At 36.6% G+C, this 9,766-nt stretch overlaps 1 pseudogene; it reads right to left on the bottom strand.

Moving 5' to 3' along the window:
- Positions 1 to 457: 457 nt before the first annotated feature.
- Positions 458 to 7,269, bottom strand: LOC103719450 (annotated as a pseudogene).
- Between the last annotated feature and the right edge of the window lie 2,497 nt (positions 7,270 to 9,766).

The following is a 9,766-nucleotide window of genomic DNA, read 5'->3' as shown; positions in this document are numbered from 1 at the left end:
TGCAATGATCCAGCAAGTTCTTCTGGATGCCGCAGAGGGTTCACCATAAGATGATAACAGACAACACAAACGTCTGAAAGACGACAACTAAAACACTGCTGCATGACACCAACCATAGCTAGTGATATTATGTCGAGTTGTATTTCTTTTTTCTCTCTAACAAGCTTTATCTTGCAAGGATCAAGCACATTCACATTTCTCAATGTTTTTGAACTAGAAACCAAGCATGAAGGTGTTAACCATCCACAATTTAATATACATATGGATCAAGACGTGCATGCCATTAAAGAAAAAAATACAAAATAAAACTCACGCCTGCGATAAGTACCTAAGAGTGTCCATAAAAGTGTAGATCTGGATACTTTTTTTGGATGAGGACCTGGTCAGCAGACAGCACACCATGGGGGGTCCTCTATGATTGCCTATGCCATGCTTTTGCACCAAGAAAAGACTGCAAAAGAAAAAGGCACTCAGAAATTATAGGAAAACAGAAGAAAATAATTCTTGGCTGTAAAAGAATGAAAGAATGAATTCGTAGATGAAAAGACCATAAATAGTCTCAAGTCAAAAATGAACTTAGATCAAAGAAAACTTCTGAGGTTCCAACCCACTGGAATAGTCCGGTTTAAAACAGATACACGACAGTGCAGACGATAGCGGACAAGAAATTGCATGCATGAAAATATGAAGAAGAAACACCATCACACTAATAAGAAATAGCCAAGAGATGTAAAATTTAAAGAAATAAAAAGCAATCTCTATTTGCATTGAGTCAATGTCAGATTGAGCTTAGGTACCTGTTCAGATGGGACATATCATTAAGTTCCACTAGATAGAAAAAGTAAATCCCTAGTGGAGTAGCTAACAGGATTTTTATTATATTTAATTCACTTTAAGTGAGATTTTTTACCACTCTATGCATTCAATTTACTCGAGATCTGTGAATAGCGAGCGTGAACAGCTGAAAAATTATCTGGGTTACCTGTTGCAAGAATTATTTTGGCAAAAGTTGCAATAAAAAATTTCTTATGATTATTTGTGTTTCTAGTCCCACTTGGAATGACCAAATTTATGATAAAGATCACCAGCTGACAATCATGCAAAACCAAAATCACTGCCTAATTGTGATACACTGTGCAAGAAGAAGTCATTCAAAAGCAGAAAAAAAGAAACAGGAGTGCATTAGAATGGAAATGCATTTTATGCATATTAATATTCTATTTAAAAATAAAATATTTGATGTTAAATTAATCACAGAAATGATGCAACTTCTTAACTCTGTGATGATGGAAAAGTGATGCATCAGTATAATAGATTCTACAGAACCTTAATTTATCTGGCTAGCTGTTGACATGGTAGATGACAGAATTATTTGTACAGCGATGCTCTCAGAGTCTCTTGTGACTAGGACAATTATTTAAGGATATAACTTTGTTTTTCCCTGTTTTTATTGACCCTTTTCTGTAAAGACAGAATCTGGAGAGCCCGTAAGAATTTATAACACCTGCAACTTAAGAAATTAAGCAGGACCAAGTTAAAATTCTGTTCTTTTTACTTCTCCAGCACATTTAAGTTCAGGTGCTCCAAGTAAGAAAAAACTGCATGCACCTTGAACCCTGGTGGTAGGCTTCCAGCTTTAGCTGTAGTTGTACTTTGTTTTCTCTCTGCAGGCTCTAAAATTTGGAATTACCACCCCAAGTTTTCATCTACACTCATTATGGCACCTGCATTATTGGATTCTCTGGTGTAGTTTGGTGCAGAGAAGATTGTTACAAGTTGTCCGTCACCAAAGAATTATATCCATCCTCTACCTTCTGATAAGTAAAAAACCTTGATGAAATAGTGGCTTAATTTAAACATCAAGAGTCGAAAATAAAGGAAGATGGTCATCTATAACCTCGTGGCCACGGCATATAAGGACTAAATCATGCTTCTGAAGGAACTCAGATACCCTATCAGGCCCAAAAGTATATGTCGCTCCCCTCTCATTAAATCCCCATCCTTGAATACCATTGCTAGGATCGGACCAGAGAAGATCACAAAGAAGTCCAGTGTCTGGTACATCAATAGGGCGCTTTAGATTTCGTATTTGGTCCAAATTTTGCAAGTCTGGAGAAAGACCTCCATGCACGCAAAGAATCTTCCCATCAATAAGAGCTGCCACAGGAAGGCAGTTAAAACAATCTGCGAAGACCTTGCAGAGTCTAACGTCAGATCTGCGCTCACATTCATCGTAAAACCCATAGTCACGGTTTAAAGAGGCACATTCATGATTGCCCCTTAAGAGAAAGAAGTTCTCAGGATACTTGATCTTGTATGCCAAAAGAAGACAAATCATTTCTAAGCTTTGTTCCCCTCGATCTACATAATCCCCTAAAAACAAGTAATTAGCTTGAGGTGGAAATCCACCAACCTCAAAGAGCCTTAAGAGGTCGGAATACTGGCCATGTATGCAACAAGTTGATCAACGAAACAGATATTTTTAATATTATTTATTTAAACCTGAAAATGAAGTGTTGAGTATCTCCACAGTATAACATGTGAAAAATGTTTTGTTACAAAAAACTGAACCAGTTTCAAATTTTAAATTGCTCATATAATTTACTGCCTATAAGGGTAAAAGGACACAAATGGATGATGCAGAACACAAAAGAAACCATGAGTTATAAACATATGAACAAAGAAGCAAAGCATATACAATGCTATTGCAGGTTAACTAGAATTTATATCTCATTCTACTATTAATAAATCAGGAACTTTTCATGGGAAGAAAATTGAGGGGGAAAAACAGGGGAGGAGAAATGACCCAAGCATAGTTCTTGTTCAGTTGTCTAAGATGCACACCAAGGAAGATATCTCGTTCCAAGGGCTATATTAATAGCATCAAGGAGAACCGTACAAGTGGTTATCTGGCTGTTAGGGGCTTGCATGGGAAGTTGACTCTAGAGTCTAGACCTTTATAATGGGGGTCATCAGTATTTTGTCTGTAGATGATCTAACGTGAACATGCAAGACAGAACCAACATTGTGGCCAGAGCAATACATGCAATTCTTCTGATGTGGTCATCAATAAGAGGAAAGATTCAACTGTTTTTGTCTCGCCACAAATAATGCTCAATGAAAACAAACGAGGGATATATGAGGCCACTAACAAATGCCTAAAAGTACCTTTAGTTCTCATTTGACAACATATGACAAGAGAATAGAAGAAGAATAGTTGACTGAGGTGAGAAGGAATTCAAAGTCATAACCATCAAGATTTGTCATCCGCTTGATATATCCTCATTCGCCGAGCATTCTTATTAAGGACTACTGCAGAGACATCATCTAGAAGATTAACATGAATAAATAGGATGAAGCCAACATCTAGGCCCAAGAAACAAGAACCTTGCATGTAGTCATTATGATTTATAAACTAAATAACATCGGTAAGGACAAATTTAATTTTCTGTCTCACAACGAATCATGCTCATTACAAATTTGATTTTGCATGTTAATTTTTTGTCTTTGTGGACAGCTATGATGCTATGACAGATCCCTCCCACTTTGAAGAGATAAGAAGGAGGAGGAGGAGAAAGTTGTCTCCTGACAGGGGTTTTTCTTAGCAGCCACCACATAAGAGCAAGTCTATACAGCAAGTTTGACCTTGAAAGTCAAATCTCGAGGCAGTGATATCTATGATTAGTAATAGAAGACTATAATATAATTAAGTCAATATTCAACATCATGCAGCAATCTATTTACCAAACAACTATTTTTTAAGAAATTGAAATTGTAAATAGTGGAGGTAATAGAGTGTGGAGAACAGCAATGAAGTATGGATAATAAATCAACCCCAATATTATTCATGGACTACTTGTCTTCTGTAGGATATAATGAAAGTCCATCATAAAATGTGCATATCAAAACCGACTGTAGTAAATCCTTTAATAACAGTTTGCGATCCATACTTCTTAGCCTGCTAGAAGTCAAGTTTTAAGAAACTTAATTCTGATGCCACTGGAAACTGGGCTCCCATACGCCACTGCACTTGACCTAGTAATGACAATCATCATAGAGTGAACTCGGAGTTCAGATCAAATCATTCCTGTATATGCACAAATTCAAAGCCAATCCATGAACAAGCCATGTTTAAGACATAATCAAGCTGCACTATGGTCCAATAAAGGCTGGTTCATAGTCGGTCAATGGTTGACCCACACTCAAACCTCAATTGCACTGTGACTCAATGGTGACTCCATGACAATGTAGCAAATGCAAAGTTCACCAAAAAACACTCATCATGCCCTCTATCCCATGACTTGCACAAGTGGAAATGGACGCATTGGATGATAACTTTAGAAATAATAGTAATAATATACAACAACAATGACAATAGTAAAAAAGATAATAACAAAATTTCCAAAGGAAGATCTAACACAATATCAATGCTTTTAAACCTATACCCTACATATGAGGTAGTGAAAGTTCTGTGAAAAGCATGCAAGCACTTTCTTCTGAAAAACATAATTTTAATAAAAACATGACAATTAGCGTTTAAATATGAAATTTTCGGATCAACCTAAGGATATCTTTGGGCTTCTGAAAGGTATGCAATCAAATTTATTTTATCTTCTTTCTTCTCTACTTTTTTTATCTCCTACTCTAATCTTTCTCCTCTATTCTATAGTTTCCTTAGTAAGCAAGGCCTGCTTGTAGCATTCAAATTTCTCATGAAGCCCCATCAGATCAGCTAAGCATCTATCGTCCGCAACAAAATGTTAGAAGTATTTAAGGTTGTGTTTGGATGTATAATACATCCAAAAGGATGACTTTTATGGTTTGAACATGTACAACATAGACCAAGGGACGCACTAATATAAAGGAGTGATTGAATGTAGAAGAGGGCTAGAGGTCAACCAAAATCACAAGGGATACAACAGTACGAAAGGACTTGATATCTCAATATCTCTCAAAAAGTATGGCCCTAAACCAAATGGAATGGACAAAAAGGATTCACATAGACAACCCCAACTAGGACTTAGTTGAGTTGAGTTGAGTGCAGTTGAAGCATGTGCAATGCATGTGACATAAGCAATAAAAAATATTTAAATATTTTTGAAAAAGTGTCAAAAAAATAATTTAAATTTTGAAGAATGTGGTTTAAGTAAACCATTTTATAGTTATATTATACTAATTGTTCCAAATACCAGAACCTTAATAGCTAGACTCTCAAATAAGCAAACAAAAGACTATTTTAAATACTGGGTGAAAACAGAGTAAGCTAGCTAATCTCCACATATAAAGAGATTTGTTCTTCTCTAGCTTATGTTTGAACAGAGAGGTTTGGCTCAAATTACACACCATCAGTATATCACATGACATGGTTGAAATCCAAAGAAATTAAAAGTATGCTCTGACACAGAGACTACAGTATAAGCCAAAATTTTTTGGACTCAATTTCTTATTTTTGATGCCAAAATTTAGTCACAAATTATTATTTTTTTTCTTTTTTAATTTATAGAGAAGAGAAACCCCACGATCAAGTGTTCACCAATTCTAGGAAGATGTACACGATTAATCTATCTAAAATTTTATTTTCTTCAACCTTCATCTCATTACCACTAGTAAAAAAATATTTTCTTCCCCTTACATCACCATCAATGTTGCATGGACAAGGATACAAGAATCTAATTGGCAAGAGGGAAACTAAGGAGAAACAAGGAGACACAGGATAACTTATAATTTTAATTAAATTGTTATATACATATATATATACACCTTTTATATTCTCTGTTTAAACATTAAAAATAAACATTAGCAATATGAAAAGAGTATACGTTGATAGCAACTTCATCCACATAAATATTGAGTTAACATCTTGCATCTTCATGCTATATATAGCCTTATCTAGTTAGTAAAATGTAACAAACTAGCAATAAACTATTGTTATTTGATACCTACATCCCATCTTTGGAACATTAAATTTTGAATAAAGTATTGTGACGCTATAACCATAAAGTGATGTTGTACAGTGCAACTGAAGTTGCACTACTTTTAGAACCACCTTTCGTTAACAGAAAGCTAGGGTTAACAGGAAATGCTTAGAGTTCAACCTTACAATAAGTTGAAGGAAACGATAAAAGAAACTGAGGCTCTTGAGATTTTTTTTTTCCACTATAATTTCCAGAATCAATTTCAGCATACAATTTCTAATTAATCTGATTAAACACTTAAACCATTAAATCTTCAAACCCAAGAAAATTTGATGAAGTTACGGCACCTACAAGGATCATAATCAGATAACATCAACTAAATCTCTTTTTTTTTTTTTTAGGTTCCAGAATTTTCCTTAAGTTTCAGAATATATAATCAATCGCCTTGACCGATTTCTAAAGGTAGCTCAATCCACACATAAATAAAGCTACTTTAAATTCCAGCATCACGCTACCAGCCTTTACAGTATAAAAATTAGTGGCTGACCAAAAGCCTTAGTGCATATAGATGAGATACAGGAAACTAACTAACGGCTATAGCCCCAGAAATTTAGACTACAAATTCCAAATTTCAGAAACCCTTCTTCTATTTCATCCCACCAATACATCATAAAACCCAAACAGCCACCAAAATCTAAATTCCCCACTTAGCCAAGAACAACTTCGAACAACTTCAATTAAAATCAAACCCTTCTTTCCTCTCCGAAATCAAAGATGAACAGAGGCCTGCGCCAAGATCATAAAAAATCAAGACGCAGGTTTCGAAATTTACCGCAAATCTTGATGGGCGCCCCGAGCTCCAGGAGGTTGGGTTGCTTCAAAGATATCTTCTTGGACACCAGGCACAGCTGCTGGATCTCCGCCTCGGAGAGCTGCACCTGCTTCCCCGGCCGGCTCCCTCTCACTTTAAGAAGCCGGTGTATGATATCATCCAACACCTTGGGATTCATCCCCTCCTCCCCCTCCCCACAACCGATCACAACCCCTCCCAAATCCCACCCAATGAAGGAGAAAAATCCAACCTTTGTCCCCGCTCCCACCGCCCAAAAGCCCTACGATTCCGAGTGGGGAGAGGGCCTCTTTCCCTCGCCCATATCAAGACCTTTTCAAACATTCCTCCCACTCTCTCTCTCTCTCTGTGTGTCTCTCTCTCCCGCTCGCTCGCTCCATTATAGGTTTCCGCTCCGATTCCTCTTCTGAAGAGGAAAAGGAGATTATCTCTCCCTTCCCATCTCTGCTTTTTCTGCGCGAAGAGAGCGAGCGTGAAGGTAAAAGAGATACCGTTCGAGCGTCTGGACGTGTGAAGGGTAACAGGATACGGATGAAGATGACTTAAATGGACTCGGAGAACACAGATTGGATGGCTGAGCTTTGATCCGATGATAACTTTCTCATTTTTTATCCATCTATTAGAATTTTACTAGCATTTTTCTTTTCGAGCGGAAAAAAAAATTCTTCTTCCTTTTCTTTTCTTTTTTTTCTCCTGTACAAAAAGATCGAGCCAGAAAAAAAAAATCGATAGCACTAGACAAGCAGTAAAACAGCAGGTAATGAGTAAAAAGAACGTTGATTGTACTGCTAAGATCAGAATAGTAAGAATAGAATAACTATCTCATTCGTTCTGCTGAGATCAGAATAGTAAGAATAGAATAACTCTCTCATTCGTTCTGCTGAGATCAGAATAGTAAGAATAGAATAACTCTCTCATTCGTTCGCTTCATCGATTGGTTAGGATTTTCACTCCGATTCTCTTTTTGGAGAGAAAAAAAGGAGATTCTCTCTCTCCCCTCTTCTCTTTTTCTGCATGAAAAGAAAAAAAGATCCATATTGTTATATTACACATTCATCAAAAAATAAAAGAATAACCGCGCACATGCAAGTGAAGATGACCAAAGTGGGCACAGAGAATATGAATTGGATAGCTGAGATAAAGAATGGGATAATCCTCTTGCTCAAGTTAGGTATCGAGATTTACTTTTTGGAGAGGAAAAGAAAATTCTCTCTCCCCTCCCATCTCTGTTTTTTCTGCGCAAAGAGAGCGAGCGAGAAAGAAAAAGAGATACCATTCGACCGTCTAGATGTGTGAAGGGTAACAGCATATAGATGAAGATGACCTAAGTGGGAACGGAGAACATAAATTGGAAGGCTGAGCTTCGATCTAGTGAGAATAAGATAACTTTCTCATTCTTAATCCATTGATTAGAATTTTATTCAAATTTTTTTCTTGAGAGGAAAAAAAGATTCACCCTCCTTTTCCTCCTCTTCATTTTTTTCTATACGAAGAGAATGAGAGAGAAATAAAAAGAAAAATTTTTCGATACCACTTTACAAGCAGTGAAACAGTAGGTATGGGCAGAAAGAACATAGATTGTACGACTGAGATCGGAACCACTAAGAATAGACTAACTCTCTCCTTCGTTCGCTTCATCGATCCATTAGGATTTTCACTCCGATTCTTCTTTTGGAGAGAAAAAGGAGATTCTCTCCCCCTCCCCCTCTCCCTCCTCTGCTCTCCATTAAAAAGAAAAAAAGCCTATATTGTTACATTATATGTCCATCAAGAAATGAAAGAATAACAGCACGTATGCAGGTGAAAATGACCAAAGTGGGCACAAAGAATATGAATTGGATAGCTGAGATTAAGAATGGGGCAACTCTCTTGCTCAAGTTAGGTTTTGCGATTTACTTTTTGAAGAAGAAAAGGGGATTCTCTCTCCCTTCCCCCTTTTTGCTTTTTTTGAAGAAAATTTTTTTAGATATTATTTGACTGTCAAGAAACAAATAATAACAGCATACAAATAAGGATAACCTAAGTGGGCATGGGAAACATTGATTGGACGGCTGAGATTGAATCTGGTGAGAATCTGGTTACTTTCACGCTTGATCAATCGAGTAGGATTTGTGCTCTGATTCCCCAACCAAATAGGAATCTCTCTCTCTCTTTTCCCTCTTTGTTTTTTTTGCACAAAGAGAACAAGCAAGAAAAAAAAAAGAGATTTTTTTATACTATTTGGTTGTCAGAAAGTACAAGAATAATATTATATAAGTGAGGATGATCTAAGTGAGAACATGGATTGGACCACTGAGATTGGATTTGGTGAGAATAGGGTAATTCCCTCGCTTGCTCGATCAAGAATTGGGTAACTCTCTTGCTCAAGTTAGATTTTACGATTTACTTTTTGGATAAAAAAGGGAGATTCTCTCTCCCTTCCCATTTTTGCTTTTTCTGTGCAAAAAGAATGAGCAAGAAAGAAAAGAGATATCATTTGACCGTCTAGATATGTGAAGGGTTATAGCATATGGATAAAGATAACCTAAGTGGGAACGAAGATCATAGATTGGATGGCTGAGCTTCGATCCGGTTTTGATTCTCCCTCCTTTCCCCCTCTTCATTTTTTCTGTATGAAGAGAACGAGCGAGAAAAAAAAAAGAAAAATTCTCCGATACCACACGACAGCAGTGAAACAATAGATATGGGTAGAAGGAACATGGATTGTATGACTGAGATTGGAACTAGTAAAAATAGGATAACTCTCTCCTTCATTCGCTTCATCGATCGATTAGGATTTCTGCTTTGATTCTCTTTTTGGAGAGGAAAAGGATATTCTCTTTCCCTCCCTTTCCTCTTTTCTCCATGAAAAGAAAAAGAAGCCCATATTGTTATATTTTACGTCTATCAAGAAGTGAAAGAATAACAGCATGCATGCAGGTCAGAATGACCAAAATGGGCACAAAGAATATGAATTAGATAGCTGAGATTAAGAATGGGGTAACACTCTTGTTCAAGTTAG

Source organism: Phoenix dactylifera, chromosome 2 (assembly GCF_009389715.1).
Source record: "Phoenix dactylifera cultivar Barhee BC4 chromosome 2, palm_55x_up_171113_PBpolish2nd_filt_p, whole genome shotgun sequence".
Lineage (NCBI taxonomy): Eukaryota > Viridiplantae > Streptophyta > Magnoliopsida > Arecales > Arecaceae > Phoenix > Phoenix dactylifera.
This window is presented reverse-complemented; position numbering and strand designations above follow the sequence as displayed.